This window comes from Magnolia sinica, chromosome 5 (genome assembly GCF_029962835.1).
Source record: "Magnolia sinica isolate HGM2019 chromosome 5, MsV1, whole genome shotgun sequence".
In the NCBI taxonomy this organism is placed as follows: Eukaryota; Viridiplantae; Streptophyta; class Magnoliopsida; order Magnoliales; family Magnoliaceae; genus Magnolia; species Magnolia sinica.
The window spans coordinates 12,654,896-12,664,626 of record NC_080577.1 but is presented as its reverse complement, the minus strand read 5'-3'; the positions used below and the strand labels follow the sequence as shown (position 1 = coordinate 12,664,626).

At 38.0% G+C, this 9,731-nt stretch overlaps 1 protein-coding gene and 1 long non-coding RNA gene across 2 annotated transcripts in view; both read right to left on the bottom strand.

Moving 5' to 3' along the window:
- The window catches only part of LOC131246946 (uncharacterized), a 223,901-nt gene that overhangs the window by 198,957 nt on the left and 15,213 nt on the right, over window positions 1–9,731 (bottom strand). The gene's annotated exons all lie outside the window — the stretch shown is intronic.
- LOC131245478 (uncharacterized) lies at window positions 673–2,985 on the bottom strand. The gene is made up of 3 exons (XR_009170891.1): window positions 2,174–2,985; window positions 1,218–1,283; window positions 673–708 (listed from the first exon to the last, which is right to left on the bottom strand). It is a non-coding gene; the product is annotated as an uncharacterized LOC131245478 (long non-coding RNA).

The window sequence follows — 9,731 nt, the reverse complement described above, 5'->3', positions numbered from 1 at the left end:
ATAGCTGGGACAGAGAAATGATGATGATTTAATCACAAAACAACTAATATGGAAAGACTTGCACACAGTTGAACATCTTAAATAAAAAGAAGAACCACTTCAACTGCATATGGCATATATGGTTAGCTTTAGTACTTAATAGATGCTTTTCATTTAATGGTACTCACATCAAATAATAGACACAGGAAAGTTTTATTTTCCAAGTGAGAACTTTATTGTTAATTACCATCTTTCTTTTTTTTTCATTTTCCTTGATTGTTGTCAACTTCCTCATCCTTTGTCTTTTTCTCGAAATCTGACCTAAATATGCTCACGCCTTTTAGTTGAATTGGACAAGATAGAATTTGTTGGTTGTTAATGGATGCTACTAATTGCATATTTTGAAAAGAACATCAACACTAATTTGGAAAGGACAAACTTTGGAAGGAATATGAATGGGCAAAGCACCAAAGACAGATTTGCAAATGAAAAAGAAATTTTAAGGTGACAACAGTTCAAAAAGGACATACTTACATTTTGAACAAGGGAAGGTCTTTTTTAAGCATGACGAAAAAGCTCCACCTCTGCATCATCAATATGTAGTTAAGAATGCATCGGCATGAAGAAAGCAGCTGAACACAAACGTATAATTATTATCTATAACTATAATGCAATTTCGTAAACAGGTCTTACATGCTGTTCCCTGTAGAAGAGCTTCCAAACAAGTTCCTGTTCAAATGAAAGTGAAAAATTCAGAAAAAAGAAGAAGAAGACATAATCATTACGTAATGGTGGCAATTGACCAGGCAGACAGACCCTGCACAGCAAGGGCTTGGACACCTAAACTTGGCCCAGCCCGGGCTTGAAATCTAGGCCTGTTGTCCAGCTGGGCCCACGCCAATGATGAATGGCCCAATCATCATGTGGGCCACTATTATACAAAAAGAAAAGACGGTTTAAAGACATTCATGAGCAGTTCCCATTCAAATTGATCTTCATCATGTTTCAATGATCAAAACCATTTCTACTATGGGACTCGTCATGTATGAAGGATACCCCAAAAACTTCTTAGATGAAACTATTTCAAACATTTAATACTCTTCTCCTTACCGGGCTAGGGCCAAGGCCATTTTTGCCTGGATTAGGGTCAGGCTAGGGCTTAACCCAAGCAGCCCATTGCGGTGCCCATCCCTACCCTTGGGAACTGAAACACTGAAACTACAAGAAACTCTTCTTACGTTCTTTCTCGTTGACAATCAGGTGGCAGAGGGCTTCCCCATGTAAAATTGTTGTAAGAAAGATCACTGCATGGAAATATTGCAATGCAATCTGAACAAGCATTTTCAGGGAAATGACATTTAAAAAAAAAAAAAAAAAACAAAGGCATTCATTCCATGTAAATAAAAAATAAGATACGGAAAAGAATTTCTGAACCTCAATAGTGCAATTTTGACAAAAACAGTGCCCAATGATTCAGGAACAAAATTCTGAGCATTTGAACAAATCTTCAGTGAGAATGGACACATCGAAAGTTCCTACTTTGAAACTCATGGGTGATGCAACCCAATCAAGGGAAGCTCAATGAGTCATAGATTTTGCAAAAACTATACAAGCACTCCGGACATCTAAGCAAAATCCATGAGGGAAATAATCCACCAAAATTTTCTACGAGATTTCCCCTCATCAAGGCTTCATTTGGGTAGGGGATCCTGAAAATCTGGGATTAGGCTTAATCCCCATACCCTCCACATCAGATTTGGTCAAGAAAGTGTCACTTTCTTCCACTTGATCACAATTTCAGAAGCTTTAATAAGAGCAAAATGTTCAAATTTTGAGATTAAGCAGTGTCGTTTCTGCAACGCGAATCTGAAGTGCAAGGTATGGGGCCTGCCAAACTTGGGCTTAGTCTTAATCCTTATTTTGCATAATACTCTACCCAAAAATAGCCTAAACCTTTCTATATTTGCATTCTCAGCCTCAAGAACCAAGTGTTCACATCTTCCCATTATCATCATAATCATGATAGCAGGCCTTCCAAAATTCCATTGTCCTGGCCTTATCGGAAGGGCTATGGAAGTAGAGAGACTATCTGTCATCTCTTCATTCATTTTGGGGGGTGGGGGGGTGGTTCTCTACGATAACAACAAAAAACAGGTTCATGGTAGAAGGTGAGTATAAGTGTATGAGTAAATACCGAACAATGACAGAGAAACATCCTTATAATGACTGGCGGCATTCATTCCTCTTCCCAGTAATAATACCGAGAGATTGAGGTTCTGCAGTTAGGTTCTTTTTAAGTGGCTCATGTTTACCCTCCACCGCAACATTGTACCAATAATAAAGACCGGAATCAGATGAATGATATCCGAAGAAGTGCACAGGAAGATATGAAGCAAGTAAACCAGTATATGAAGGCTTTGAGGACAGGTTAACGAGGCCGGAGATTGAGACTGGCTAAATTGAATTGTTCACGAACATCTGTCATGCATTCTTTTGCAAATTAGGCTTGTGCATAAAAATGTTTCGACAAAGTACTAGGTCAGCCTTATCAAATTTGTCATATTTGAAGGTTGTATATGCACTCTTTCATGTAGATTAGGCTTATATACAGTCATTTATTAGTTTGCCTACCAGTATTATTGTGTAATTGGCTTTTCTTCCAGATGAAAAACATAATAAATAAAAAAGTTGCAGGTGTGTGGTGTAGTGATGATTGTGCCTCCAAGGATGAGACAACCTGCTTGTCTAGCAAGCCAATCAAATATCCAAAAACTTCTCAGAAAGTTCCTAGCATTCGTTTAGTAGTTTCTACAGTGAAAGTTAGGTCGCTAAGCAAATCAAAGCTAAAATTAATTACCAGCATTTAAAGTAAAAGGTTCAGTGACAGATAAATAGAATAGTGATGAATAAGAGTCACAATTGCATGCAAGGAGAACAGATATAGCACTGTAAATAACAGATAAGCCATCAATATATTGAAAACTGATACCACGCATCGAGTAGAGAAACATACATGTTTGCTGGCTTATTAAACATCCAGTCTTGTACAGCTCCAGTTAGCAAATTGCTAGTCAAATACCTAATCAAAAGCCATATCATCAACTCACTGTGGACGAGTAGTTCTTTGTAATATCATTATAATCATCATCATGCAAATTGGTTAGAGAGAACTTTGTAGTTACAAATTAGAACATTTACAAGAAATCCACTTGTGGTAGGCTTCTAAAGGTGCTTGGAATTGTTCCCGCCAACTTGTTAAAGCTTAGATCTCTGCCAAGAATAAAACACAAGCTCAAAAAGTCTGTACCAAAACACCACATGCCACATCCACCTTGCTCATGAACTTTTAATCAAATGCTAACACTTGCAGTAGAGATTATTGGCTGCTAAATGTACTGAAATTTAGAGGTTTACCATCCCCAGACACATACAGGGAAGCCCATCTCTACACCACTATGTCCGCCGGCATGGGAAACAGATGCGAGATCTAACCAATCCATCAGGTGAATCCCACCAGCTAGATGCACTGGTCCAAAAATTAGGCTGTTTTATTTATCATGCATGCCACAATTAAATGGATCTCCTGGAAAAGTTGGAGAAGTTTTCCTAAGGGTTTGTTTGGATGCTTGCAAATTTGCAAACACTTTACACCTGAAAAGAGTTTCAGGTGTAAACTGTCTACATGCTATCTGTTTGGCTTTTAAGTGGTAATCTGTTTACAGGTAAACAAATTGTGTTTGGATAACTTGTGAAGTGTTTACAATATATAAAGCAGGTATTCATACCACATAGAGCTTTGGGGGGTGAGGGGTGGGGGGGCATGGGTGAGCATCAAGGGGAAGCACATGATGGATAGATTGGATGTACCGTGTACATTACAATGGCCCACACATCACGAGTGTGTATCAACCATTGTGTTCTATTATGTATAATGTCTTTTTAGCTGCAAAGCCTTTACCTACAATCTAAAACATGGGCTTTTTGCCAAGTTTTAGATTACAGGTAAAAGCTGTAATGTGTTTACAGCTTGTAAAGCCTTTACAAGCAGATGCAAGTATACAAACAGCCCCTGCAATCTGATTACCCGTCTGTAATCCCTGCAATCCGATTCCCTTTACAACTTAAAAGATTTTACAGGCATCCAAATGACCCTTAGCTGCCCATTTGTTTCAAAAATTGTGGCCCACCTTATCAATGGACAGACCTAATTTATTGACAAGGCCATCTAAGGGTCAACCTGATGGGTGGCTTAAATCCTACACACATTCGTGTTGGTTTTATGTGTTCCCTTAAATGCCAAATGGACTTGATTGCAGTGGTTAAAGGTGCGAGGGTGCACCGTAGGCGCAACTGCCCCTATAACACTCGAAATGCCTAAGTGCGCCTCACCGCACACCTAGAGATTCCATGGCACAGTTTTTTTTTCTTTTTTCTTTTTTCTTTTGAAATTTATTGTTAAAATCTTATATGTTATCTTTGGGATACATATTGATTTTTTTTTATAATAGTTTAGAATGTAAAACAAATTGTAAAGTTATAAATATTTTAAATAAAGTGATAGTTGCACACCACTTCCAAAAACTTACATCTGCTCAAACATTCCAAAAAATCCACAAAACCCTAAAATATCAAAATTACTCAATTTCCCGAACCTAGAAACTTTGCTTTCATAAAGTTCCCAATTCTTCTTAGTTCAAAATCCTCTATCCCCAACTTTTCCTAAACTACGCAATTCTAACTATAATGTTCCATCATCATCATCTAAGCCTTATCCCAACTAACTGCGGTCGGTTATCATCATCATCCTAACTAAGAAATTCCAAAAGCATGATTCAAGAACAGCCCAAAATCGCTACCTCTAGTCATAACCATACGATACCATGTAATTCTTAAAACCATATTAATCCAAGCCATAATCATCACCAAACCACACAATTTATCATACATACAGTATATAATCAATTTTAATGGAAGAAAATCGATTAGATCAATCCGTGTCCATAAATGATCATACATCTAATTTTGACCATTGGTGATATGGTAGAATTGGAACCCTTGGATCTCCCAAACCAATTGCCCACTTGAGCCAAAATTTTACTCCAAGAAACTTCACAACGAGTATTTCAACTTGGCAGGTTGACACAAAAAGTGGGCATATAAAAACAAAGTTTCCAGACGAAACAGGCATTTGATCATGGGATGAGTAGCGAGTGGCTCTAATACTATTTATTGATTTCTAATGGTGATAAATGCAACATAATTAAAATTTTAAAAATCTTTTTATCAATTTTAATATTAAGGATCACCATTCACCAAATCAAGCCATTTTTCAAAAGCCTAAAACAATCACATGATCATACCTGAGTGCGGATTGATCCGCTCATTTCATCCATTGTTGATCTCTCAACATAAAGAATCTCTCCCAAATCTATTACAAGTTTTGGATGAAAAGACTCTACATTGATTCCTCTGGTCAAGGTTGAGGATCAACCAGAGTTGTCCAAGAGTTGTCTACATATGCCCTAGCATGTACACATGTGGAGGAGATGAAGTGGGGACACCCACTTTTCTCTCTTTATCTCCCACGCCCTATGCTCTCTCTCTAATGTGGAAACATCAAGGGGGGGGGGGGGGGGGACTTCTAAACCCTCTCTCTTAATCCCTTCTGCAATAGGATCTTAAATAGAAGGATATTTAGGCCATGTTTGTTTCGTTCATTACCACAGTAAAGCAGTGTAAGATGCACATTATACGAGACATTGTGGCAGTTGGATATCTCCTAGCCACCAAATTTCCATTTTCGGAATATGTGCCGCACTTACTCCCCGATTTCCACTGCACTTACGCCAGATTCGGCATCATTTCTCTCTGCATTTGATATCTCCCCAGTGAGATACAATGGGATTCCAGTAGTCGCATGACCACCCTGTTCAGTGCACCCGGTCCTTTCGAAGATATGACTGACCATCTCTCAATAGATGCTCCATCACTACTTGAGAAGATGAGCGTAACAAAGCTTCCCAAAGGCGACGTTGAACAGGTTCATATAAGAATCTCTCTGTATATGGGTCCTTACTCTTGCTCCGGTGGTAAGTCTCGAGAGTTTCAAAACCCAGTCAAGGGTTCGAGTACCCATAGGTGGTGAAATTCCGCTATGGCGTGAGTGTGTGGGGGTGTGTGTGCGTGTTAAAAATAAAAAATAAATAAATAAAAGAATCTCTCTGTATAGATTAAATGTAGTTATTATTTAGATTTGATTGTTTTTCCATCCAAAATGTAGTACAGAATGCATGTCAACAAATCATCTTTTACTCTTTAGTTTCTTGCATCACCAAAGCTTCCAGTAATGTCATCTTTAAATGTATACAATTAAAATGCTTTTCAGTGATATTGTTGGTGTACTAGGCTTGTCGAATGGTCTATTAGGAATGAACCTTGAAGTAGCTTTGTCCATCCTACAATTATGTATGTTAACCAGCCTTGATCTCTTACTCAGTTCATAGATGCATCTGTTCCTGTTATAAAATTTACTGTTCTTAAATTTATTAGGAAATTAAGCCATCATTATCTTCCCTTTACTACCTCAAAACACATAAGAAATGTACAATGGCAATTATGTATGACAGCTGCATGTATTGTTCTTTCAGTAGCAGAATATTATCAAAAGTACATGTTGAAGCAGCCATCACGTCGTGTTGATTTAGAATGATCCCATTTCATATCTGGGATTTTTTCAAAGACAGACATTGAGTGCATGGCTCACTTGAAAATGCCGAAGAGAACGTTCTTTTGCCTGTGTCCTGTGTTGAGAGAGAAGGACATGAAGGGGGAGAGTTTAGAGGAACAGCTCGTACTTTTCCTCCATAAGATTGGAGATAATGTCAAGAACCAAGTCATTGGACACAAAAACAACCAAATAGCATCATTAGATGTTTTCACACTCAGAACAATAATACAAGAGTACAAGTAGTACATAGCAGTGCATAAACTTTTAACATAGTATAAAGGTACACTGGTACAATAAGACTTGTATAGGGCTTGTCCATGTATGGAAGAGATTTCCCTCTGGTTCTCTAATTCCCTTGAAATTGCATCCGCCGTTGCAGCTACATCTTTTGATAGCATTGATTCGAGTGGGAGGATCATGCTAACAGTGAAGTGTGAACTGACAGTGGGGTGTACTAACAAGCTAACAAAACAAAAAAAAAAAAAGGTACACTGGTACAATGTTACAGATAACACAAACAAATAAAGGACAATGACAACAAGGACCAGAATGGCAAAAGAATCATACATAACGAGCCTATTCCTCCGAAAAAGCAAGTAAATGATATGGACATTGGCCAGTAAAGAAGATTTTGTATCATATACAAGAACATTAAAAAAATAAATAAATAAATAATAAAATAAAATAAAATAAAAAATAAAAACCAACTTACAACAGTTTCAGTTCTTTCATTTCCCCAATATATTCAGGTATCTCTCCAATAATATTGCAATTCCTCAATATACTGCAAGATCAGATCAGGCATGGACTTCAATGGCAACAGATAGCATAAACTGGCATACTACCACAATACATAAAGAAGATAAACTCACACGGTCCTAATGTTTGCCATATTAATGAGTTGGGGAAAATCTGATTCTGGTCCACTTATGTCACTGATAATCCTGCGCGTAAAGAGTCCACAAGGAAAAGTTCAGATCCCTTTACTTATTTTTTTTTAATAAGCTGGAGATCACAAAGGATGCATTTGACACAAAACCACTAACTACAGGAATTCAAACAGCTGTTACTTACAGTTGGATCATCTTTACCAAATAGGAAATGCCATAAGGAATTGGCCCTTCCATATTGGTTCCTTGTATATCTCTGCCATACAAGATTTCAATTAAATAAATGAATGAATGAATTCAGAGTGTTTAGAATGCAATGTGCATCGACTGGCATTTAGTAAATGGTATGGGCCATATAAATCCTTGATAGGTGCAATTTGACAATGAAACCCAGCCATTCAATTATTGGACTGCCTCTTGGATGAGCTACACCACAAACACCACTGTAATTGTAAGTTCATAACCATCCAATCCATCACCCACTTTTGGAAAGTGAAAAGAAGTTTAACAATGATGCAGAAAACATCTATGATTGAATGGACGGAAACGGCCATGAATGGTCAGAAAAGTTTTACAATTATTTTCCATTGGTGCATCGATGATCTCAACTATCAGATGGTAAGTCTGATTGATTAGCACATTGGCCAATCTTATTGGTTAATAAGTTGATAACATTTATTAAATGGTAAACAGAGCACATCGAATCCATCCACCTCAATTTGGGAAAGCAAAACTGAAGAGACTAACAGATTTTCAGATACAGAATGCTTACAATCTCTCAAGTCTTGTCCAATTTTGAATAAAATCTGGTATCTTTCCAGTAAAACGATTATCGCTTATCCTACTGCATTTTGCACAGTAATAATAATAATAATAAAATATGAGTTACACTCCAAAAAGATTGATGAACTTCTTTTGTGTGGCAAAAGGAAACAGTTATAGAATTCCTACAATTCCTTGAGGTTCAAGAGCTTTGCAAGCTCCTCCGGCAGCACCCCCGTAAGGTCATTTGAGGAAATTATACTGCAACCAAGAGCACCAGAACAGGAATAATATGTAAAACTCTAAAGACGGCGATTCTAAAATAATCCCAGAAGAAAGTGTCAAAGAAAGAGTGAAAGAGAAAAGAAAAGAAGTACTAATGCAATTCATGCAAGAATCAAGGTATTCCATAATGGTAACAGTGATTGTAATGGCCACCACCATTACCTTTACGATACATGTTGTAACGGCCTTTACGGCTCCCGTAATGGCCGTTACAATCTCTCTTTTTTTCATTGAAAATAAATAAAAATAAAAATAAAAACTGCAGAACTTACATCAGCCCATTAATAGACCATTAAGGTCATTACAAGGGAAGTAATGGGCCATAATGGCCGTAACAGCCATGAGATCATTTTTCCGTAATGGCCGTTACGACCCCATAACGTATAATGGTTGCCACCATTACCTTTACATAATAGCCTTTACAACCCCATAATAGTCATTATGGGTCATTTTTTACATAACAGTCATTATAACCCTGTAATGTGTAGCGGTTGCCATAATCACCTTTTATGTAATGGCAGGCACACCATGGCAAGGATAGATTGAAGAAGTGGCTTAAGGAAGATGTGGCACATGTATGCAAGATCTGGGCCATTCATACAGTGTGAACATTCCCTAGTCCAAAAATAGGCCGATCCACTAATCAGCCGGGCCATTCATCATTCATTTTAGCCTCTTTTTCCCAACAATTTTGGTTGGCTGACGGAAGATGTGGCATACGTATACAAGATCTGGGCCATTCGGACGTTGTGAACATACCCTAGTCCAAAAATAGGCTGGTCCACTAATCATCTGGGCCGCACATCATCATCACTCTTTTTCCCAATAATTCCGGTTAGCTTTTAAATGGGAGAATAGCTCTGAACTGGCCATGTCAGAGGCTCACAGGTGGGCCATAGTTGTATAAGAAAAAATCGAGGATGGCCCACCCGATCACGATTTTGGGCCCGGGAATGTTCACTTTGAGAGTGGCCAAGGTTCTCACTCAAGTGAGCAACTCCAATCACGCACGGATTGCCATAGAATTTCTCAAACAAGGGAGAAAGGCCTTACAATCTCTCTAGGTTGGTAAGATTCCCGAGCTCCGG